Source organism: Syngnathus scovelli, chromosome 7, assembly GCF_024217435.2.
Source record: "Syngnathus scovelli strain Florida chromosome 7, RoL_Ssco_1.2, whole genome shotgun sequence".
Lineage (NCBI taxonomy): Eukaryota > Metazoa > Chordata > Actinopteri > Syngnathiformes > Syngnathidae > Syngnathus > Syngnathus scovelli.
Genome location: NC_090853.1, coordinates 19,969,631 through 19,992,973, shown reverse-complemented (window position 1 = coordinate 19,992,973; position 23,343 = coordinate 19,969,631). Strand labels below are relative to the sequence as shown.

Below are 23,343 nucleotides of genomic sequence, written 5' to 3'. Positions count from 1 at the left end.
GGGCGGCGTGCGCGAGCTCGCCAGCCGCGATCTCCTCCGCGGTGCTTATAAACAGCAGCATGCGCACGGCCTACCAGAATTTGAAGACATTTCGTCAATAAATTTCGCATATTGAATTTTGAAGTCTAATATAATGCAACAATTGAGCTCGACTTATACAAAGGATATATCATAAAATCGTAAATTTCCGTCGAATTTTAGGGGGTCGACTTATACACCGAGTCGACCTGTACACCGGAAAATACGGTAAATACGATTAAATAAAATGATACGACTGGCATAAAAACAAATATAAAACACATAAAAATAAAAGTCACCATTACGTTGAATTATTGGGAGCACCGAGCTTGTTTCTCAGAAACGAGCCGGTCCCATCCAGGCGTAATCGGAGACAATGAAACCCGAAGTGGTTAAGGTTTGTCTTTTAATGCAGGATGCTTGGTCTCCATGTGCCGAAGCAGTTTTGAAGGCTTCATTGGCTCGCTCGCTAGTTTCAGGGGCGATTGTGTCTATAAAATGCAAAATGTTGGGTCACCTCACGGCTTACGGCCATACTACCCTGAGAACCTCCGATCTCGGAAGCTAAGCAGGGTCGGGCCTGGTTAGTACTTGGATGGGAGACCGCCTGGGAATAACAGGTGCTGTAAGCTTTTTCTTTTTCTTATGTGCACTTCAATCGTTTAAGAAGCTATTTTTTACAACACCCATCACGAATGGCATCTGGAAACAGCAAGCCTAATTTAAACTCCGACATTAAAACTATAACACGAGTTTGAAAGCTATATTATGTGGTGACATCCACAGCATTGTAGTTAAATTTTTTACCGCTAGAGAGCAGACTATGTACAGTGAGCATGGCTCCCTGTGAACTCAAAGCAGCAGGCTTGACTTGTAAAAGAACCCAACACAACACTTCCATGAAGTGTTTTTAAACTTTTCAAGGCATTTATTTTGATTCAGCAAAATGCAGGTCGCAACGGCAAATTCGTGCTACCGCATAAAAAGCTGTCAATAACTTTTCATGATAGCCATGTTTCCAGAAAACACCAAAAGCCTTGGAAGAAAGCCTGTTTCGGCCCTGGTTGTCCATCCATCCATCCATCTTCTTCCGCTTATCCGGGGTCGGGTCGCGGGGGCAACAGCTTCAGGAGGGACTCCCAGACTTCCCTCTCCCCAGCCACTTCATCCAGCTCATCCCGGGGGATCCCAAGGCGTTCCCAGGCCAGCTGAGAGACATAGTCTCTCCAGCGCGTCCTGGGTCGTCCCTGGGGTCTCCTACCGGTGGGACATGCCCGGAACACCTCCCCAGGGAGGCGTCCAGGAGGCATCCTGATAAGATGCCCGAGCCACCTCATCTGGCTCCTCTCAACGTGGAGGAGTAGCGACTCTACTCCGAGTCTCTCCCGGATGACCGAGCTTCTCACCCTATCTCTAAGGGAGAGCCCGGACATCCTGCGGAGAAAACTCATTTCGGCCGCTTGTATCCGAGATCTCGTTCTTTCGGTCACGACCCATAGCTCGTGACCATAGGTGAGGGTAGGAGCGTAAATCGACCGGTAAATTGAGAGCTTTGCCTTTTGGCTCAGCTCTCTCTTCACCACAACGGACCGGTACAGGGTCCGCATTACTGCCGACGCTGCACCGATCCGCCTGTCGATCTCACGCTCCATCCTCCCCTCACTCGTGAACAAGACTCCAAGATACTTGAACTCCTCCACTTGGGGCAGGATCTCATCCCCGATCCGGAGAGGGCATTCCACCCTTTTCCGATCGAGGACCATGGACTCGGATTTGGAGGTGCTGACCCTCATCCCGACCGCTTCACACTCGGCTGCGAACCGTTCCAGCGAGAGCTGGAGATCACGGCCTGAAGAAGCCAACAGCACCACGTCATCTGCAAAAAGCAGAGACGCGATGCTGAGGTCCCCAAACCGGACCCCCTCAACGCCTCGGCTGCGCCTAGAAATTCTGTCCATAAAAATTATGAACAGAATCGGTGACAAAGGGCAGCCTTGGCGGAGTCCAACCCTCACTGGGAACGAATCCGACTTACTGCCGGAAATGCGGACCAGACTCTGGCATCGGTGATACAGGGACCGAACCGCCCTTATCAGTTGGCTCGGCACCCCGTACTCCCGAAGCACCCTCCACAGAACCTCCCGAGGGACACGGTCGAACGCCTTCTCCAAGTCCACAAAACACATGTGGACTGGTTGGGCAAACTCCCATGCACCCTCGAGGATCCTGCCGAGGGTGTAGAGCTGGTCCACTGTTCCACGGCCAGGACGAAAGCCACACTGCTCCTCCTGAATCCGAGGTTCGACCTCCCGACGGACCCTCCTCTCCAGCACCCCTGAATAGACCTTACCAGGGAGGCTGAGGAGTGTGATTCCCCTGTAATTGGAACACACCCTCCGGTCCCCCTTCTTAAAGAGGGGAACCACCACCCCAGTCTGCCAATCCAGAGGCACTGTCCCCGATATCCACGCAACGTTGTAGAGGCGTGTCAGCCATGACAGCCCCACAACATCCAGAGCCTTTAAGAACTCTGGGCGGATCTCATCCACCCCCGGGGCCTTGCCACCGAGGAGTTTTTTAACTACCTCAGTGACTTCGACCCCAGAGATTGGAGAATCCGCCTCAGAGTCTCTAGGCCCTGCTTCCTCAATGGAAGGCGTGTAGGTGGAATTGAGGAGGTCTTCGAAGTATTCTCCCCACCGACTCACGACGTCCCGAGTCGAGGTCAGCAGCACGCCATCCCCACTGTAAACAGTGTTGACGTTGCACTGCTTCCCCCTCCTGAGACGCCGGATGGTGGACCAGAATTTCCTCGAAGCCGTCCGAAAGTCATTCTCCATGGCCTCACCGAACTCCTCCCACGCCCGGGTTTTTGCCTCAGCAACCGCCGAAGCCGCGTTCCGCTTGGCCATCCGGTACCTGTCAGCTGCCTCCGGAGTCCCGCAGGCCAAAACGGCCCGATAGGACTCCTTCTTCAGCTTGACGGCATCCCTTACCGCCGGTGTCCACCAGCGGGTTCGGGGGTTGCCGCCACGACAGGCACCAACGACCTTACGGCCACAGCTCCGGTCGGCCGCCTCAACAATGGAGGCGCGGAACATGGTCCACTCGGACTCAATGTCCCCCGCCTCCCCCGGGACGTGGGAAAAGCTCTGCCGGAGGTGGGAGTTGAAGCTCTTCCTGACAGGAGATTCTGCCAGACGTTCCCAGCAGACCCTCACAGAGCGTTTGGGTCTGCCAGGTCGGACCGGCATCTTCCCCCACCATCGGAGCCAACCCACCACCAGGTGGTGATCAGTTGACAGCTCCGCCCCTCTCTTCACCCGAGTGTCCAAAACATGCGGCCGCAAATCCGATGACACGACTACAAAGTCGATCATCGAACTGCGGCCTAGGGTGTCCTGGTGCCAAGTGCACACATGGACACCCTTATGTTTGAACATGGTGTTCATTATTGAAAATCCGTGTCGAGCACAGAAGTCCAACAATAGAACACCGCTCGGGTTCAGATCAGGGGGGCCGTTCCTCCCAATCACGCCCTTCCAGGTCTCACTGTCATTGCCCACGTGAGCATTGAAGTCACCCAGTAGAACGATAGAGTCCCCAGAAGGAGCGCTCTCCAGCACTTCCTCCAGGGACCCCAAGAAGGGTGGGTACTCTGAGCTGCTGTTTGGTGCATAGACACAAACAACAGTCAGGACCCGTCCCCCCACCCGAAGGCGGAGGGAGGCTACCCTCTCGTTCACCGGGGTGAACCCCAATGTGCAGGCGCCCAGCCGGGGGGCAATAAGTATACCCACACCTGCTCGACGCCTCTCACCGTGGGCAACTCCAGAGTGGAAGAGAGTCCAACCCCTCTCGAGAGGGCTTGTACCGGAACCCAAACTGTGTGTGGAGGCTAGTCCGACTATATCTAGTCGGAATCTTTCTGCCTCGCACACCAGCTCGGGCTCCTTTCCAGCCAGAGAGGTGACATTCCATGTCCCAAGAGCCAGCTTCTGCAGCCGGGGATCAGACCGCCAAGGTCCCCGCCTTTGGCTGCCGCCCAGCTAACATTGCACCCGACCCCTTCGGCCCCTCCCACAGGTGGTGAGCCCATGGGAAGGGGGACCCACGTTTCCATTTCGGGCTATGCCCGGCCGGGCCCCATGGGCGAAGGCCCGGCCACCAGACGCTCGCCTTCGAGCCCCGCCTCCAGGCCTGGCTCCAGAGGGAGGCCCCGGTGACCCGCGTCCGGGCGAGGGAAAACTAAGTCCATTTATATTACTCATCATAAGAGGCTTGTGAGCCGTGCTTTGTCTGGCCCCTCACCTAGGACCCGTTTGCCATGGGTGACCCTACCAGGGGCATGAAGCCCCCGACAGCATGGCTCCTAGGATCATAGGGGCACGCAAACCCCTCCACCACGATAAGGTGACGACTCGCGGAGGGGGGCCCTGGTTGTAAAAAAAAAAAGAAAAACAAAAGGGAAGGGTGACCGTCCGGGAATACCAGGTGCTGAAAGCCTTTTTTTTTTTTTTTTTTCCCACGTCAATTGTGAAAGGAAACTTTTACCACAGCCATCAAGTCCCGCCGCTGCTTGGCATGGTTTCAGGGGCGATTGTGTCTATAAAATGAAAAATTCTGAGCGGTCTCACGGCTTACGGCAATACTACCCTGAGAGCGCCCGCTCTCGTCCGATCTCGGAGGCTAAGCAGGGTCGGGCCTGGTTAGTACTTGGATGGGAGACCGCCTGGGAATACCAGTTACCGTAAGCTTTTTTTTTTTTTTTTTTTTTTCTTATGTGCACTTCAATCGTTTAAGCCAAGAACTTTTTACAGCACCCATCACGAATGGCATTCGGAAACTGCAAGCCTAGTTTGAACTCCGACACTGAAACTACAACACGAGTTTAAAACCTACATTGTGTGGCGACAGCCATAGCATTGCAGTTCACGTTTTTACCGCTAGAGGACAGACTATGTACAGTGAATAAAGAGCATGGCTCCCTGTGAACTCAAAGCAGCAGTCTTTACTTGTAAAAGAACCCAGCACAACACATTGCGCTTCCATGTAGTGTTTTTACCTTTTTCATGACATTTATTTTGATACAGCCAAATGCAGGTTTTGTGCACTTCACTTTTCCGTTGGGCATTCGCGTAGAACCCTATTCCAGTTACGGCCAGATTCTTTTAGACTAGTGGTCCCCAAACTTTCTTGCGCCACGGACCGGCTACGCGTCAGAAATATTTTTGCGGACCTGCCTTTATATATATAAATAAACAATAAATCTATATAAATAAATACTACATTTATAATAAATATATATAAATAGGATTAAATAAAATGATACGACTGGCATAAAAACAAATATAAACCACATAAAAATAAAAGTCACCATTACGTTGAATTATTGGGAGCACCGAGCTTGTTTCTCAGAAACGAGCCGGTCCCATCCAGGCGTAATCGGAGACAATGAAACCCGAAGTGGTTAAGGTTTGTCTTTTAATGCAGGATGCTTGGTCTCCATGTGCCGAAGCAGTTTTGAAGGCTTCATTGGCTTGCTCGCTAGTTTCAGGGGCGATTGTGTCTATAAAATGCAAAATGTTGGGTCACCTCACGGCTTACGGCCATACTACCCTGAGAACGCCTGATCTCGTCTTATCTCGGAAGCTAAGCAGGGTCGGGCCTGGTTAGTACTTGGATGGGAGACTGCCTGGGAATACGAGGTGCTGTAAGCTTTTTCTTTTTCTTATGTGCACTTCAAGCTCTTTTTTTTTTTTTTTTCTTATGTGCACTTCAATCGTTTAAGCCAAGACCTTTTTACAACACCCATCACGAATGGCATTCGGAAACTGCAAGCCTAGTTTGAACTCCGACACTGAAACTACAACACGAGTTCAAAACCTCTATGTACAGTGAATAAAGAGCATGGCTCCCTGTGAACTCAAAGCAGCAGTCTTTACTTGTAAAAGAACCCAGCACAACACATTGCGCTTCCATGTAGTGTTTTTACCTTTTTCATGACATTTATTTTGATACAGCCAAATGCAGGTTTTGTGCACTTCACTTTTCCGTTGGGCATTCGCGTAGAACCCTATTCCAGTTACGGCCAGATTCTTTTAGACTAGTGGTCCCCAACCTTTCTTGCGCCACGGACCGGCTACGCGTCAGAAATATTTTTGCGGACCTGCCTTTATATATATAAATAAACAATAAATCTATATAAATAAATACTACATTTATAATAAGTATATATACCGTATTTGCCGGTGTATTGGTCGACCTTTTTCGATCCAAAATCGACCGAAAAAAATCGACCTCGACTTATACACCGCGTCATAAAATTTAACTTCGTATTCATCGCTTCAAATGTGATGGTAACCAAGGCCGTTTCTCATGCATCTCATTGTGCGTTGCACTTAGAAAATTTGAACCGGGCGGCGTGCGCGAGTGCGCGGCCCGCTGGAAGTCGAATGAGGCGCCGCGACCACCTCCGCGGTGCTTATAAACAGCCGATCCGCTCGGCGGGGGCTATTTTCGGCCACTTGGCTCGTGCGCACGGCCTCCCGGATGTGCCGGGCGGGTGCGCGATCTCGCCGGCCGCTGGAAGTCGAATGAGGCGCCGCGACCACCTCCGCGGTGCTTATAAACAGCCGATCCGCTCGGCGGGGGCTATTTTCGGCCACTTGGCTCGTGCGCACGGCCTCCCGGATGTGCCGGGCGGGTGCGCGAGCTCGCCGGCCGCTGGAAGTCGAATGAGGCGCCGCGACCACCTCCGCGGTGCTTATAAACAGCCGATCCGCTCGGCGGGGGCTATTTTCGGCCACTTGGCTCGTGCGCACGGCCTCCCGGATGTGCCGGGCGGGTGCGCGAGCTCGCCGGCCGCTGGAAGTCGAATGAGGCGCCGCGACCACCTCCGCGGTGCTTATAAACAGCCGATCCGCTCGGCGGGGGCTATTTTCGGCCACTTGGCTCGTGCGCACGGCCTCCCGGATGTGCCGGGCGGGTGCGCGATCTCGCCGGCCGCTGGAAGTCGAATGAGGCGCCGCGACCACCTCCGCGGTGCTTATAAACAGCCGATCCGCTCGGCGGGGGCTATTTTCGGCCACTTGGCTCGTGCGCACGGCCTCCCGGATGTGCCGGGCGGGTGCGCGAGCTCGCCGGCCGCTGGAAGTCGAATGAGGCGCCGCGACCACCTCCGCGGTGCTTATAAACAGCCGATCCGCTCGGCGGGGGCTATTTTCGGCCACTTGGCTCGTGCGCACGGCCTCCCGGATGTGCCGGGCGGGTGCGCGAGCTCGCCGGCCGCTTGAAGTCGAATGAGGCGCCGCGACCACCTCCGCGGTGCTTATAAACAGCCGATCCGCTCGGCGGGGGCTATTTTCGGCCACTTGGGTCGTGCGCACGGCCTCCCGGATGTGCCGGGCGGGTGCGCGAGCTCGCCGGCCGCTGGAAGTCGAATGAGGCGCCGCGACCACCTCCGCGGTGCTTATAAACAGCCGATCCGCTCGGCGGGGGCTATTTTCGGCCACTTGGCTCGTGCGCACGGCCTCCCGGAGTTGCCGGGCGGGTGCGCGAGCTCGCCGGCCGCTGGAAGTCGAATGAGGCGCCGCGACCACCTCCGCGGTGCTTACAAACAGCCGATCCGCTCGGCGGGGGCTATTTTCGTCCACTTGGCTCGTGCGCACGGCCTCCCGGATGTGCCGGGCGGGTGCGCGAGCTCGCCGGCCGCTGGAAATCGAATGAGGCGCCGCGACCACCTCCGCGGTGCTTATAAACAGCCGATCCGCTCGGCGGGGGCTATTTTCGGCCACTTGGCTCGTGCGCACGGCCTCCCGGATGTGCCGGGCGGGTGCGCGAGCTCGCCGGCCGCTGGAAGTCGAATGAGGCGCCGCGACCACCTCCGCGGTGCTTATAAACAGCCGATCCGCTCGGCGGGGGCTATTTTCGGCCACTTGGCTCGTGCGCACGGCCTCCCGGATGTGCCGGGCGGGTGCGCGAGCTCGCCGGCCGCTTGAAGTCGAATGAGGCGCCGCGACCACATCCGCGGTGCTTATAAACAGCCGATCCGCTCGGCGGGGGCTATTTTCGGCCACTTGGCTCGTGCGCACGGCCTCCCGGATGTGCCGGGCGGGTGCGCGAGCTCGCCGGCCGCTGGAAGTCGAATGAGGCGCCGCGACCACCTCCGCGGTGCTTATAAACAGCCGATCCGCTCGGCGGGGGCTATTTTCGTCCACTTGGCTCGTGCGCACGGCCTCCCGGAGTTGCCGGGCGGGTGCGCGAGCTCGCCGGCCGCTGGAAGTCGAATGAGGCGCCGCGACCACCTCCGCGGTGCTTACAAACAGCCGATCCGCTCGGTGGGGGCTATTTTCGTCCACTTGGCTCGTGCGCACGGCCTCCCGGATGTGCCGGGCGGGTGCGCGAGCTCGCCGGCCGCTGGAAATCGAATGAGGCGCCGCGACCACCTCCGCGGTGCTTATAAACAGCCGATCCGCTCGGCGGGGGCTATTTTCGGCCACTTGGCTCGTGCGCACGGCCTCCCGGATGTGCCGGGCGGGTGCGCGAGCTCGCCGGCCGCTTGAAGTCGAATGAGGCGCCGCGACCACCTCCGCGGTGCTTATAAACAGCCGATCCGCTCGGCGGGGGCTATTTTCGGCCACTTGGCTCGTGCGCACGGCCTCCCGGATGTGCCGGGCGGGTGCGCGAGCTCGCCGCCCGCCGGAAGTCGAATGAGGCGCCGCGACCACCTCTGCGGTGCTTATAAACAGCCGATCCGCTCGGCGGGGGCTATTTTCGGCCACTTGGCTCGTGCGCACGGCCTCCCGGATGTGCCGGGCGGGTGCGCGAGCTCGCCGGCCGCTGGAAGTCGAATGAGGCGCCGCGACCACCTCCGCGGTGCTTATAAACAGCCGATCCGCTCGGCGGGGGCTATTTTCGGCCACTTGGCTCGTGCGCACGGCCTCCCGGATGTGCCGGGCGGGCGCGCGAGCTCGCCGGCCGCTTGAAGTCGAATGAGGCGCCGCGACCACCTCCGCGGTGCTTATAAACAGCCGATCCGCTCGGCGGGGGCTATTTTCGGCCACTTGGCTCGTGCGCACGGCCTCCCGGATGTGCCGGGCGGGTGCGCGAGCTCGCCGGCCGCTGGAAGTCGAATGAGGCGCCGCGACCACCTCCGCGGTGCTTATAAACAGCCGATCCGCTCGGCGGGGGCTATTTTCGGCCACTTGGCTCGTGCGCACGGCCTCCCGGATGTGCCGGGCGGGTGCGCGAGCTCGCCGGCCGCTGGAAGTCGAATGAGGCGCCGCGACCTCCTCCGCGGTGCTTATAAACAGCCGATCCGCTCGGCGGGGCTATTTTCGGCCACTTGGCTCGTGCGCACGGCCTCCCGGATGTGCCGGGCGGGTGCGCGAGCTCGCCGGCCGCTGGAAGTCGAATGAGGCGCCCGACCACCTCCGCGGTGCTTATAAACAGCCGATCCGCTCGGCGGGGGCTATTTTCGGCCACTTGGCTCGTGCGCACGGCCTCCCGGATGTGCCGGGCGGGTGCGCGAGCTTGCCGGCCGCTGGAAGTCGAATGAGGCGCCGCGACCACCTCCGCGGTGCTTATAAACAGCCGATCCGCTCGGCGGGGGCTATTTTCGGCCACTTGGCTCGTGCGCACGGCCTCCCGGATGTGCCGGGCGGGTGCGCGAGCTCGCCGGCCGCTGGAAGTCGAATGAGGCGCCCGACCACCTCCGCGGTGCTTATAAACAGCCGATCCGCTCGGCGGGGGCTATTTTCGGCCACTTGTCTCGTGCGCACGGCCTCCCGGATGTGCCGGGCGGGTGCGCGAGCTCGCCGGCCGCTGGAAGTCGAATGAGGCGCCGCGACCACCTCCGCGGTGCTTATAAACAGCCGATCCGCTCGGCGGGGGCTATTTTCGGCCACTTGGCTCGTGCGCACGGCCTCCCGGATGTGCCGGGCGGGTGCGCGAGCTCGCCGGCCGCTGGAAGTCCAATGAGGCGCCGCGATCTCCTCCGCGGTGCTTATAAAGTGCCGATCCGCTCGGCTTGGAGCTATTTCCGGCCTCCCGTTGGTGCCGGGCGGCGTGCGCGAGCTCGCCAGCCGCGATCTCCTCCGCGGTGCTTATAAACAGCAGCATGCGCACGGCCTACCAGAATTTGAAGACATTTCGTCAATAAATTTCGCATATTGAATTTTGAAGTCTAATATAATGCAACAATTGAGCTCGACTTATACAAAGGATATATCATAAAATCGTAAATTTCCGTCGAATTTTAGGGGGTCGACTTATACACCGAGTCGACCTGTACACCGGAAAATACGGTAAATACGATTAAATAAAATGATACGACTGGCATAAAAACAAATATAAAACACATAAAAATAAAAGTCACCATTACGTTGAATTATTGGGAGCACCGAGCTTGTTTCTCAGAAACGAGCCGGTCCCATCCAGGCGTAATCGGAGACAATGAAACCCGAAGTGGTTAAGGTTTGTCTTTTAATGCAGGATGCTTGGTCTCCATGTGCCGAAGCAGTTTTGAAGGCTTCATTGGCTCGCTCGCTAGTTTCAGGGGTGATTGTGTCTATAAAATGCAAAATGTTGGGTCACCTCACGGCTTACGGCCATACTACCCTGAGAACCTCCGATCTCGGAAGCTAAGCAGGGTCGGGCCTGGTTAGTACTTGGATGGGAGACCGCCTGGGAATAACAGGTGCTGTAAGCTTTTTCTTTTTCTTATGTGCACTTCAATCGTTTAAGAAGCTATTTTTTACAACACCCATCACGAATGGCATCTGGAAACAGCAAGCCTAATTTAAACTCCGACATTAAAACTATAACACGAGTTTGAAAGCTATATTATGTGGTGACATCCACAGCATTGTAGTTAAATTTTTTACCGCTAGAGAGCAGACTATGTACAGTGAGCATGGCTCCCTGTGAACTCAAAGCAGCAGGCTTGACTTGTAAAAGAACCCAACACAACACTTCCATGAAGTGTTTTTAAACTTTTCAAGGCATTTATTTTGATTCAGCAAAATGCAGGTCGCAACGGCAAATTCGTGCTACCGCATAAAAAGCTGTCAATAACTTTTCATGATAGCCATGTTTCCAGAAAACACCAAAAGCCTTGGAAGAAAGCCTGTTTCGGCCCTGGTTGTCCATCCATCCATCCATCTTCTTCCGCTTATCCGGGGTCGGGTCGCGGGGGCAACAGCTTCAGGAGGGACTCCCAGACTTCCCTCTCCCCAGCCACTTCATCCAGCTCATCCCGGGGGATCCCAAGGCGTTCCCAGGCCAGCTGAGAGACATAGTCTCTCCAGCGCGTCCTGGGTCGTCCCTGGGGTCTCCTACCGGTGGGACATGCCCGGAACACCTCCCCAGGGAGGCGTCCAGGAGGCATCCTGATAAGATGCCCGAGCCACCTCATCTGGCTCCTCTCAACGTGGAGGAGTAGCGACTCTACTCCGAGTCTCTCCCGGATGACCGAGCTTCTCACCCTATCTCTAAGGGAGAGCCCGGACATCCTGCGGAGAAAACTCATTTCGGCCGCTTGTATCCGAGATCTCGTTCTTTCGGTCACGACCCATAGCTCGTGACCATAGGTGAGGGTAGGAGCGTAAATCGACCGGTAAATTGAGAGCTTTGCCTTTTGGCTCAGCTCTCTCTTCACCACAACGGACCGGTACAGGGTCCGCATTACTGCCGACGCTGCACCGATCCGCCTGTCGATCTCACGCTCCATCCTCCCCTCACTCGTGAACAAGACTCCAAGATACTTGAACTCCTCCACTTGGGGCAGGATCTCATCCCCGATCCGGAGAGGGCATTCCACCCTTTTCCGATCGAGGACCATGGACTCGGATTTGGAGGTGCTGACCCTCATCCCGACCGCTTCACACTCGGCTGCGAACCGTTCCAGCGAGAGCTGGAGATCACGGCCTGAAGAAGCCAACAGCACCACGTCATCTGCAAAAAGCAGAGACGCGATGCTGAGGTCCCCAAACCGGACCCCCTCAACGCCTCGGCTGCGCCTAGAAATTCTGTCCATAAAAATTATGAACAGAATCGGTGACAAAGGGCAGCCTTGGCGGAGTCCAACCCTCACTGGGAACGAATCCGACTTACTGCCGGAAATGCGGACCAGACTCTGGCATCGGTGATACAGGGACCGAACCGCCCTTATCAGTTGGCTCGGCACCCCGTACTCCCGAAGCACCCTCCACAGAACCTCCCGAGGGACACGGTCGAACGCCTTCTCCAAGTCCACAAAACACATGTGGACTGGTTGGGCAAACTCCCATGCACCCTCGAGGATCCTGCCGAGGGTGTAGAGCTGGTCCACTGTTCCACGGCCAGGACGAAAGCCACACTGCTCCTCCTGAATCCGAGGTTCGACCTCCCGACGGACCCTCCTCTCCAGCACCCCTGAATAGACCTTACCAGGGAGGCTGAGGAGTGTGATTCCCCTGTAATTGGAACACACCCTCCGGTCCCCCTTCTTAAAGAGGGGAACCACCACCCCAGTCTGCCAATCCAGAGGCACTGTCCCCGATATCCACGCAACGTTGTAGAGGCGTGTCAGCCATGACAGCCCCACAACATCCAGAGCCTTTAAGAACTCTGGGCGGATCTCATCCACCCCCGGGGCCTTGCCACCGAGGAGTTTTTTAACTACCTCAGTGACTTCGACCCCAGAGATTGGAGAATCCGCCTCAGAGTCTCTAGGCCCTGCTTCCTCAATGGAAGGCGTGTAGGTGGAATTGAGGAGGTCTTCGAAGTATTCTCCCCACCGACTCACGACGTCCCGAGTCGAGGTCAGCAGCACGCCATCCCCACTGTAAACAGTGTTGACGTTGCACTGCTTCCCCCTCCTGAGACGCCGGATGGTGGACCAGAATTTCCTCGAAGCCGTCCGAAAGTCATTCTCCATGGCCTCACCGAACTCCTCCCACGCCCGGGTTTTTGCCTCAGCAACCGCCGAAGCCGCGTTCCGCTTGGCCATCCGGTACCTGTCAGCTGCCTCCGGAGTCCCGCAGGCCAAAACGGCCCGATAGGACTCCTTCTTCAGCTTGACGGCATCCCTTACCGCCGGTGTCCACCAGCGGGTTCGGGGGTTGCCGCCACGACAGGCACCAACGACCTTACGGCCACAGCTCCGGTCGGCCGCCTCAACAATGGAGGCGCGGAACATGGTCCACTCGGACTCAATGTCCCCCGCCTCCCCCGGGACGTGGGAAAAGCTCTGCCGGAGGTGGGAGTTGAAGCTCTTCCTGACAGGAGATTCTGCCAGACGTTCCCAGCAGACCCTCACAGAGCGTTTGGGTCTGCCAGGTCGGACCGGCATCTTCCCCCACCATCGGAGCCAACCCACCACCAGGTGGTGATCAGTTGACAGCTCCGCCCCTCTCTTCACCCGAGTGTCCAAAACATGCGGCCGCAAATCCGATGACACGACTACAAAGTCGATCATCGAACTGCGGCCTAGGGTGTCCTGGTGCCAAGTGCACACATGGACACCCTTATGTTTGAACATGGTGTTCATTATTGAAAATCCGTGTCGAGCACAGAAGTCCAACAATAGAACACCGCTCGGGTTCAGATCAGGGGGGCCGTTCCTCCCAATCACGCCCTTCCAGGTCTCACTGTCATTGCCCACGTGAGCATTGAAGTCACCCAGTAGAACGATAGAGTCCCCAGAAGGAGCGCTCTCCAGCACTTCCTCCAGGGACCCCAAGAAGGGTGGGTACTCTGAGCTGCTGTTTGGTGCATAGACACAAACAACAGTCAGGACCCGTCCCCCCACCCGAAGGCGGAGGGAGGCTACCCTCTCGTTCACCGGGGTGAACCCCAATGTGCAGGCGCCCAGCCGGGGGGCAATAAGTATACCCACACCTGCTCGACGCCTCTCACCGTGGGCAACTCCAGAGTGGAAGAGAGTCCAACCCCTCTCGAGAGGGCTTGTACCGGAACCCAAACTGTGTGTGGAGGCTAGTCCGACTATATCTAGTCGGAATCTTTCTGCCTCGCACACCAGCTCGGGCTCCTTTCCAGCCAGAGAGGTGACATTCCATGTCCCAAGAGCCAGCTTCTGCAGCCGGGGATCAGACCGCCAAGGTCCCCGCCTTTGGCTGCCGCCCAGCTAACATTGCACCCGACCCCTTCGGCCCCTCCCACAGGTGGTGAGCCCATGGGAAGGGGGACCCACGTTTCCATTTCGGGCTATGCCCGGCCGGGCCCCATGGGCGAAGGCCCGGCCACCAGACGCTCGCCTTCGAGCCCCGCCTCCAGGCCTGGCTCCAGAGGGAGGCCCCGGTGACCCGCGTCCGGGCGAGGGAAAACTAAGTCCATTTATATTACTCATCATAAGAGGCTTGTGAGCCGTGCTTTGTCTGGCCCCTCACCTAGGACCCGTTTGCCATGGGTGACCCTACCAGGGGCATGAAGCCCCCGACAGCATGGCTCCTAGGATCATAGGGGCACGCAAACCCCTCCACCACGATAAGGTGACGACTCGCGGAGGGGGGCCCTGGTTGTAAAAAAAAAAAGAAAAACAAAAGGGAAGGGTGACCGTCCGGGAATACCAGGTGCTGAAAGCCTTTTTTTTTTTTTTTTTTTTCCCACGTCAATTGTGAAAGGAAACTTTTACCACAGCCATCAAGTCCCGCCGCTGCTTGGCATGGTTTCAGGGGCGATTGTGTCTATAAAATGAAAAATTCTGAGCGGTCTCACGGCTTACGGCAATACTACCCTGAGAGCGCCCGCTCTCGTCCGATCTCGGAGGCTAAGCAGGGTCGGGCCTGGTTAGTACTTGGATGGGAGACCGCCTGGGAATACCAGTTACCGTAAGCTTTTTTTTTTTTTTTTTTTTTCTTATGTGCACTTCAATCGTTTAAGCCAAGAACTTTTTACAGCACCCATCACGAATGGCATTCGGAAACTGCAAGCCTAGTTTGAACTCCGACACTGAAACTACAACACGAGTTTAAAACCTACATTGTGTGGCGACAGCCATAGCATTGCAGTTCACGTTTTTACCGCTAGAGGACAGACTATGTACAGTGAATAAAGAGCATGGCTCCCTGTGAACTCAAAGCAGCAGTCTTTACTTGTAAAAGAACCCAGCACAACACATTGCGCTTCCATGTAGTGTTTTTACCTTTTTCATGACATTTATTTTGATACAGCCAAATGCAGGTTTTGTGCACTTCACTTTTCCGTTGGGCATTCGCGTAGAACCCTATTCCAGTTACGGCCAGATTCTTTTAGACTAGTGGTCCCCAAACTTTCTTGCGCCACGGACCGGCTACGCGTCAGAAATATTTTTGCGGACCTGCCTTTATATATATAAATAAACAATAAATCTATATAAATAAATACTACATTTATAATAAATATATATATAAATAGGATTAAATAAAATGATACGACTGGCATAAAAACAAATATAAACCACATAAAAATAAAAGTCACCATTACGTTGAATTATTGGGAGCACCGAGCTTGTTTCTCAGAAACGAGCCGGTCCCATCCAGGCGTAATCGGAGACAATGAAACCCGAAGTGGTTAAGGTTTGTCTTTTAATGCAGGATGCTTGGTCTCCATGTGCCGAAGCAGTTTTGAAGGCTTCATTGGCTTGCTCGCTAGTTTCAGGGGCGATTGTGTCTATAAAATGCAAAATGTTGGGTCACCTCACGGCTTACGGCCATACTACCCTGAGAACGCCTGATCTCGTCTTATCTCGGAAGCTAAGCAGGGTCGGTCCTGGTTAGTACTTGGATGGGAGACTGCCTGGGAATACGAGGTGCTGTAAGCTTTTTCTTTTTCTTATGTGCACTTCAAGCTCTTTTTTTTTTTTTTTTTTCTTATGTGCACTTCAATCGTTTAAGCCAAGACCTTTTTACAACACCCATCACGAATGGCATTCGGAAACTGCAAGCCTAGTTTGAACTCCGACACTGAAACTACAACACGAGTTCAAAACCTCTATGTACAGTGAATAAAGAGCATGGCTCCCTGTGAACTCAAAGCAGCAGTCTTTACTTGTAAAAGAACCCAGCACAACACATTGCGCTTCCATGTAGTGTTTTTACCTTTTTCATGACATTTATTTTGATACAGCCAAATGCAGGTTTTGTGCACTTCACTTTTCCGTTGGGCATTCGCGTAGAACCCTATTCCAGTTACGGCCAGATTCTTTTAGACTAGTGGTCCCCAACCTTTCTTGCGCCACGGACCGGCTACGCGTCAGAAATATTTTTGCGGACCTGCCTTTATATATATAAATAAACAATAAATCTATATAAATAAATACTACATTTATAATAAGTATATATACCGTATTTGCCGGTGTATTGGTCGACCTTTTTCGATCCAAAATCGACCGAAAAAAATCGACCTCGACTTATACACCGAGTCATAAAATTTAACTTCGTATTCATCGCTTCAAATGTGATGGTAACCAAGGCCGTTTCTCATGCATCTCATTGTGCGTTGCACTTAGAAAATTTGAACCGGGCGGCGTGCGCGAGTGCGCGGCCCGCTGGAAGTCGAATGAGGCGCCGCGACCACCTCCGCGGTGCTTATAAACAGCCGATCCGCTCGGCGGGGGCTATTTTCGGCCACTTGGCTCGTGCGCACGGCCTCCCGGATGTGCCGGGCGGGTGCGCGATCTCGCCGGCCGCTGGAAGTCGAATGAGGCGCCGCGACCACCTCCGCGGTGCTTATAAACAGCCGATCCGCTCGGCGGGGGCTATTTTCGGCCACTTGGCTCGTGCGCACGGCCTCCCGGATGTGCCGGGCGGGTGCGCGAGCTCGCCGGCCGCTGGAAGTCGAATGAGGAGCCGCGACCACCTCCGCGGTGCTTATAAACAGCCGATCCGCTCGGCGGGGGCTATTTTCGGCCACTTGGCTCGTGCGCACGGCCTCCCGGATGTGCCGGGCGGGTGCGCGAGCTCGCCGGCCGCTTGAAGTCGAATGAGGCGCCGCGACCACCTCCGCGGTGCTTATAAACAGCCGATCCGCTCGGCGGGGGCTATTTTCGGCCACTTGGCTCGTGCGCACGGCCTCCCGGATGTGCCGGGCGGGTGCGCGAGCTCGCCGCCCGCCGGAAGTCGAATGAGGCGCCGCGACCACCTCTGCGGTGCTTATAAACAGCCGATCCGCTCGGCGGGGGCTATTTTCGGCCACTTGGCTCGTGCGCACGGCCTCCCGGATGTGCCGGGCGGGTGCGCGAGCTCGCCGGCCGCTGGAAGTCGAATGAGGCGCCGCGACCACCTCCGCGGTGCTTATAAACAGCCGATCCGCTCGGCGGGGGCTATTTTCGGCCACTTGGCTCGTGCGCACGGCCTCCCGGATGTGCCGGGCGGGCGCGCGAGCTCGCCGGCCGCTTGAAGTCGAATGAGGCGCCGCGACCACCTCCGCGGTGCTTATAAACAGCCGATCCGCTCGGCGGGGGCTATTTTCGGCCACTTGGCTCGTGCGCACGGCCTCCCGGATGTGCCGGGCGGGTGCGCGAGCTCGCCGGCCGCTGGAAGTCGAATGAGGCGCCGCGACCACCTCCGCGGTGCTTATAAACAGCCGATCCGCTCGGCGGGGGCTATTTTCGGCCACTTGGCTCGTGCGCACGGCCTCCCGGATGTGCCGGGCGGGTGCGCGAGCTCGCCGGCCGCTGGAAGTCGAATGAGGCGCCGCGACCTCCTCCGCGGTGCTTATAAACAGCCGATCCGCTCGGCGGGGCTATTTTCGGCCACTTGGCTCGTGCGCACGGCCTCCCGGATGTGCCGGGCGGGTGCGCGAGCTCGCCGGCCGCTGGAAGTCAAATGAGGCGCCGCGACCACCTCCGCGGTGCTTATAAACAGCCGATCCGCTCGGCGGGGGCTATTTTCGGCCACTTGGCTCGTGCGCACGGCCTCCCGGATGTGCCGGGCGGGTGCGCGAGCTCGCCGGCCGCTGGAAGTCGAATGAGGCGCCGCGACCACCTCCGCGGTGCTTATAAACAGCCGATCCGCTCGGCGGGGGCTATTTTCGGCCACTTGGCTCGTGCGCACGGCCTCCCGGATGTGCCGGGCGGGTGCGCGGGCTCGCCGGCCGCTGGAAGTCGAATGAGGCGCCGCGACCACCTCCGCGGTGCTTATAAACAGCCGATCCGCTCGGCGGGGGCTATTTTCGGCCACTTGGCTCGTGCGCACGGCCTCCCGGATGTGCCGGGCGGGTGCGCGAGCTCGCCGCCCGCTGGAAGTCGAATGAGGCGCCGCAACCACCTCCGCTGTGCTTATAAACAGCCGATCCGCTCGGCGGGGCTATTTTCGGCCACTTGGCTCGTGCGCACGGCCTCCCGGATGTGCCGGGCGGGTGCGCGAGCTCGCCGGCCGCTGGAAGTCGAATGAGGCGCCGCGACCACCTCCGCGGTGCTTATAAACAGCCGATCCGCTCGGCGGGGGCTATTTTCGGCCACTTGGCTCGTGCGCACGGCCTCCCGGATGTGCCGGGCGGGTGCGCGATCTCGCCGGCCGCTGGAAGTCGAATGAGGCGCCGCGACCACCTCCGCGGTGCTTATAAACAGCCGATCCGCTCGGCGGGGGCTATTTTCGGCCACTTGGCTCGTGCGCACGGCCTCCCGGATGTGCCGGGCGGGTGCGCGAGCTCGCCGGCCGCTGGAAGTCGAATGAGGCGCCGCGACCACCTCCGCGGTGCTTATAAACAGCCGATCCGCTCGGCGGGGGCTATTTTCGGCCACTTGGCTCGTGCGCACGGCTTCCCGGATGTGCCGGGCGGGTGCGCGAGCTCGCCGGCCGCTGGAAGTCGAATGAGGCGCCGCGACCACCTCCGCGGTGCTTATAAACAGCCGATCCGCTCGGCGGGGGCTATTTTCGGCCACTTGGCTCGTGCGCACGGCCTCCCGGATGTGCCGGGCGGGTGCGCGAGCTCGCCGGCCGCTTGAAGTCGAATGAGGCGCCGCGACCACCTCCGCGGTGCTTATAAACAGCCGATCCGCTCGGCGGGGGCTATTTTCGGCCACTTGGCTCGTGCGCACGGCCTCCCGGATGTGCCGGGCGGGTGCGCGAGCTCGCCGGCCGCTGGAAGTCGAATGAGGCGCCGCGACCACCTCCGCGGTGCTTATAAACAGCCGATCCGCTCGGCGGGGGCTATTTTCGGCCACTTGGCTCGTGCGCACGGCCTCCCGGAGTTGCCGGGCGGGTGCGCGAGCTCGCCGGCCGCTGGAAGTCGAATGAGGCGCCGCGACCACCTCCGCGGTGCTTACAAACAGCCGATCCGCTCGGCGGGGGCTATTTTCGTCCACTTGGCTCGTGCGCACGGCCTCCCGGATGTGCCGGGCGGGTGCGCGAGCTCGCCGGCCGCTGGAAATCGAATGAGGCGCCGCGACCACCTCCGCGGTGCTTATAAACAGCCGATCCGCTCGGCGGGGGCTATTTTCGGCCACTTGGCTCGTGCGCACGGCCTCCCGGATGTGCCGGGCGGGTGCGCGAGCTCGCCGGCCGCTGGAAGTCGAATGAGGCGCCGCGACCACCTCCGCGGTGCTTATAAACAGCCGATCCGCTCGGCGGGGGCTATTTTCGGCCACTTGGCTCGTGCGCACGGCCTCCCGGATGTGCCGGGCGGGTGCGCGAGCTCGCCGGCCGCTTGAAGTCGAATGAGGCGCCGCGACCACCTCCGCGGTGCTTATAAACAGCCGATCCGCTCGGCGGGGGCTATTTTCGGCCACTTGGCTCGTGCGCACGGCCTCCCGGATGTGCCGGGCGGGTGCGCGAGCTCGCCGGCCGCTGGAAGTCGAATGAGGCGCCGCGACCACCTCCGCGGTGCTTATAAACAGCCGATCCGCTCGGCGGGGGCTATTTTCGTCCACTTGGCTCGTGCGCACGGCCTCCCGGAGTTGCCGGGCGGGTGCGCGAGCTCGCCGGCCGCTGGAAGTCGAATGAGGCGCCGCGACCACCTCCGCGGTGCTTACAAACAGCCGATCCGCTCGGTGGGGGCTATTTTCGTCCACTTGGCTCGTGCGCACGGCCTCCCGGATGTGCCGGGCGGGTGCGCGAGCTCGCCGGCCGCTGGAAATCGAATGAGGCGCCGCGACCACCTCCGCGGTGCTTATAAACAGCCGATCCGCTCGGCGGGGGCTATTTTCGGCCACTTGGCTCGTGCGCACGGCCTCCCGGATGTGCCGGGCGGGTGCGCGAGCTCGCCGGCCGCTGGAAGTCGAATGAGGCGCCGCGACCACCTCCGCGGTGCTTATAAACAGCCGATCCGCTCGGCGGGGGCTATTTTCGGCCACTTGGCTCGTGCGCACGGCCTCCCGGATGTGCCGGGCGGGTGCGCGGGCTCGCCGGCCGCTGGAAGTCGAATGAGGCGCCGCGACCACCTCCGCGGTGCTTATAAACAGCCGATCCGCTCGGCGGGGGCTATTTTCGGCCACTTGGCTCGTGCGCACGGCCTCCCGGATGTGCCGGGCGGGTGCGCGAGCTCGCCGGCCGCTGGAAGTCGAATGAGGCGCCGCGACCACCTCCGCGGTGCTTATAAACAGCCGATCCGCTCGGCGGGGGCTATTTTCGGCCACTTGGCTCGTGCGCACGGCCTCCCGGATGTGCCGGGCGGGTGCGCGAGCTCGCCGGCCGCTGGAAGTCGAATGAGGCGCCGCGACCACCTCCGCGGTGCTTATAAACAGCCGATCCGCTCGGCGGGGGCTATTTTCGGCCACTTGGCTCGTGCGCACGGCCTCCCGGATGTGCCGGGCGGGTGCGCGGGCTCGCCGGCCGCTGGAAGTCGAATGAGGCGCCGCGACCACCTCCGCGGTGCTTATAAACAGCCGATCCGCTCGGCGGGGGCTATTTTCGGCCACTTGGCTCGTGCGCACGGCCTCCCGGATGTGCCGGGCGGGTGCGCGAGCTCGCCGGCCGCTGGAAGTCGAATGAGGTGCCGCGACCACCTCCGCAGTGCTTATAAACAGCCGATCCGCTCGGCGGGGGCTATTTTCGGCCACTTGGCTCGTGCGCACGGCCTCCCGGATGTGCCGGGCGGGTGCGCGAGCTCGCCGGCCGCTGGAAGTCGAATGAGGCGCCGCGACCACCTCCGCGGTGCTTATAAACAGCCGATCCGCTCGGCGGGGGCTATTTTCGGCCACTTGGCTCGTGCGCACGGCCTCCCGGATGTGCCGGGCGGGTGCGCGAGCTCGCCGGCCGCTGGAAGTCGAATGAGGCGCCGCGACCACCTCCGCGGTGCTTATAAACAGCCGATCCGCTCGGCGGGGGCTATTTTCGGCCACTTGGCTCGTGCGCACGGCCTCCCGGATGTGCCGGGCGGGTGCGCGATCTCGCCGGCCGCTGGAAGTCGAATGAGGCGCCGCGACCACCTCCGCGGTGCTTATAAACAGCCGATCCGCTCGGCGGGGGCTATTTTCGGCCACTTGGCTCGTGCGCACGGCCTCCCGGATGTGCCGGGCGGGTGCGCGAGCTCGCCGGCCGCTGGAAGTCGAATGAGGCGCCGCGACCACCTCCGCGGTGCTTATAAACTGCCGATCCGCTCGGCGGGGGCTATTTTCGGCCACTTGGCTCGTGCGCACGGCCTCCCGGATGTGCCGGGCGGGTGCGCGAGCTCGCCGGCCGCTGGAAGTCGAATGAGGCGCCGCGACCACCTCCGCGGTGCTTATAAACAGCCGATCCGCTCGGCGGGGGCTATTTTCGGCCACTTGGCTCGTGCGCACGGCCTCCCGGATGTGCCGGGCGGGTGCGCGAGCTCGCCGGCCGCTTGAAGTCGAATGAGGCCCCGCGACCACCTCCGCGGTGCTTATAAACAGCCGATCCGCTCGGCGGGGGCTATTTTCGGCCACTTGGCTCGTGCGCACGGCCTCCCGGATGTGCCGGGCGGGTGCGCGATCTCGCCGGCCGCTGGAAGTCGAATGAGGCGCCGCGACCACCTCCGCGGTGCTTATAAACAGCCGATCCGCTCGGCGGGGGCTATTTTCGGCCACTTGGCTCGTGCGCACGGCCTCCCGGAGTTGCCGGGCTGGTGCGCGAGCTCGCCGGCCGCTGGAAGTCGAATGAGGCGCCGCGACCACCTCCGCGGTGCTTACAAACAGCCGATCCGCTCGGTGGGGGCTATTTTCGGCCACTTGGCTCGTGCGCACGGCCTCCCGGAGTTGCCGGGCTGGTGCGCGAGCTCGCCGGCCGCTGGAAGTCGAATGAGGCGCCGCGACCACCTCCGCGGTGCTTACAAACAGCCGATCCGCTCGGCGGGGGCTATTTTCGTCCACTTGGCTCGTGCGCACGGCCTCCCGGATGTGCCGGGCGGGTGCGCGAGCTCGCCGGCCGCTGGAAGTCGAATGAGGCGCCGCGACCACCTCCGCGGTGCTTATAAACAGCCGATCCGCTCGGCGGGGGCTATTTTCGGCCACTTGGCTCGTGCGCACGGCCTCCCGGATGTGCCGGGCGGGTGCGCGAGCTCGCCGGCCGCTGGAAGTCGAATGAGGCGCCGCGACCACCTCCGCGGTGCTTATAAACTGCCGATCCGCTCGGCGGGGGCTATTTTCGGCCACTTGGCTCGTGCGCACGGCCTCCCGGATGTGCCGGGCGCGTGCGCGAGCTCGCCGGCCGCTTGAAGTCGAATGAGGCGCCGCGACCACCTCCGCGGTGCTTATAAACAGCCGATCCGCTCGGCGGGGGCTATTTTCGGCCACTTGGCTCGTGCGCACGGCCTCCCGGATGTGCCGGGCGGGTGCGCGAGCTCGCCGGCCGCTGGAAGTCGAATGAGGCGCCGCGACCACCTCCGCGGTGCTTATAAACAGCCGATCCGCTCGGCGGGGGCTATTTTCGGCCACTTGGCTCGTGCGCACGGCCTCCCGGATGTGCCGGGCGGGTGCGCAGGCTCGCCGGCCGCTGGAAGTCGAATGAGGCGCCGCGACCACCTCCGCGGTGCTTATAAACAGCCGATCCGCTCGGCGGGGGCTATTTTCGGCCACTTGGCTCGTGCGCACGGCCTCCCGGATGTGCCGGGCGGGTGCGCGAGCTCGCCGGCCGCTGGAAGTCGAATGAGGCGCCGCGACCACCTCCGCGGTGCTTATAAACAGCCGATCCGCTCGGCGGGGGCTATTTTCGGCCACTTGGCTCGTGCGCACGGCCTCCCGGATGTGCCGGGCGGGTGCGCGGGCTCGCCGGCCGCTGGAAGTCGAATGAGGCGCCGCGACCACCTCCGCGGTGCTTATAAACAGCCGATCCGCTCGGCGGGGGCTATTTTCGGCCACTTGGCTCGTGCGCACGGCCTCCCGGATGTGCCGGGCGGGTGCGCGAGCTCGCCGGCCGCTGGAAGTCGAATGAGGTGCCGCGACCACCT

The 23,343-nt window shown here is 59.6% G+C and overlaps 6 pseudogenes; all 6 read left to right on the top strand.

The window, feature by feature from the left end:
- The first annotated feature begins 541 nt into the window (after window positions 1-541).
- Window positions 542-650, top strand: LOC125972973 (5S ribosomal RNA; annotated as a pseudogene).
- Window positions 651-4,656: 4,006 nt separating this feature from the next.
- Window positions 4,657-4,775, top strand: LOC125972959 (5S ribosomal RNA; annotated as a pseudogene).
- An 844-nt stretch (window positions 4,776-5,619) lies between these two features.
- On the top strand, window positions 5,620-5,738 carry LOC125972952 (5S ribosomal RNA; annotated as a pseudogene).
- A 4,882-nt stretch (window positions 5,739-10,620) lies between these two features.
- LOC125972972 (5S ribosomal RNA) lies at window positions 10,621-10,729 on the top strand (annotated as a pseudogene).
- Window positions 10,730-14,737: 4,008 nt separating this feature from the next.
- LOC125972958 (5S ribosomal RNA) lies at window positions 14,738-14,856 on the top strand (annotated as a pseudogene).
- An 845-nt stretch (window positions 14,857-15,701) lies between these two features.
- LOC125972966 (5S ribosomal RNA) lies at window positions 15,702-15,820 on the top strand (annotated as a pseudogene).
- The last annotated feature ends 7,523 nt before the right edge of the window (window positions 15,821-23,343 follow it).